The following is a 1,635-nucleotide window of genomic DNA, read 5'->3' on the forward strand; positions in this document are numbered from 1 at the left end:
TGCAATGGAAACCAATTTGCAGAGACGCTTCATTGCCCAAGGTGCAAAAAAGATTTTCACCACACTCACTAACGAGTTCTCAAAAGCACCGAGAATCGTTACTTATGAGCATACCTGTCGCTTCTTTGATGCGAAACTCCAGAAGGGCCAACCGGTTAGCCCACACATTATTCACATGATTGAGAATCTCGAGAAGCTGGAGGCACTTTATTGCAAAATCAGTGAGAGCATAGTCATTGACCATATGCTTCATTCACTTTATGATGGCTTTGCCCTCTTTAGGGCAAATTACTATATGAATGACATGAAGAAAAGTTCTCATGAGCTCCACTCACTTCTCGTACAGACCGAGAATGATATGAAATTGAGTGGGAGCATGAAGCAAGATGTTCTCATGATTTCCAACAAGTTTAAAGGTAAGGGCAAGGCTCACGGCGACCTAACTGTAGGAAAGCCGAAGTTCAAAAAGTAAGGAAACGGTAAGAGTGGGCCTGGTGAGACTAGTGGCTCACTGGGCAAGGCAAAGAGCAAGAACGCTAACGTTGAATGCCACCATTGTCACAAGTCTGGACATTGGAGGAGGAACTGTCCCGTTTACCGTGAGGACATAAAAGCAGGCCGCGTCACTCTTGTTGGTATGTCATCTTATATTCATATGATTGAGATTAACCATGCAAGTTTTGGAACTTGGGTACTTGATACTGGTTGTGGTTCTCATCTTTGTAATCATTTGCAGGGCCTAAAGAACATCACACCTCTCGGAAAGGGTGATGTGGACCTGCAAGTCGGGAATGGAGCACGAGTTGCTGCAGTCTCAAAAGGAACATACGTAATCCAGCTCCCTAGTGGGTTTGAGTTATATTTATATAACTGTTACTATGTACCTAGTTGATTTTAGAACATTATTTCTGTTTCCGTACTCGATAAAGACGGATTTGCATTTTCAATAAAGGATAATAGCTGTATTTTCTCTTTCAATGAAATGATTTATGGAAAAGCAGTTTCCATGAATGAAATTTATATCTTAGATCAAACCACGAAAATATTACACGTGAATAATAAGAAATTATAGGTTGGTGACAAAGATCAAACCTATCTATGGCATTGCCGAATGGGACACATAAATGAGAAACGTGTAAAGAAACTCGTCGAGAATGGGACTATTCCCGCATTCGATTTTTCTACATATGGCACGTGTGTATCATGTCTCATTGGCAAAATGACTCGAATTTCCTTCAAAGGTGTTGGAATACGCGCTAGTGACCTATTAGGACTCATATATACGGATGTTTGTGGACCTATGTCAATTACCGCTAGAGATGGCTATAGATATTTTATCACTTTCACGGACGATTTGAGTATATACGGATTTGTCTACTTAATGAAGCATAAAAGTGAGTCCTTTGAGAAATTCAAGGAATACATGAATAAGGTTGAAAACCAACTGGGTAGAAAGGTTAAAGCACTCCGTTCAGATCGGGGTGGCGAATATCTTTTAAATGAGTTTGATCAACATCTTAAAGGCTGTGGAATCGTTTTACAGTTAACTCCACCTGGAACACCTCAATTAAATGGTGTGTCCGAACGGAGAAATCGAACACTACTTGATATGGTTCGATCCATGATGAGTCACAC

The sequence above is a fragment of the Silene latifolia genome, chromosome Y (genome assembly GCF_048544455.1).
Source record: "Silene latifolia isolate original U9 population chromosome Y, ASM4854445v1, whole genome shotgun sequence".
Classification (NCBI taxonomy): Eukaryota; Viridiplantae; Streptophyta; class Magnoliopsida; order Caryophyllales; family Caryophyllaceae; genus Silene; species Silene latifolia.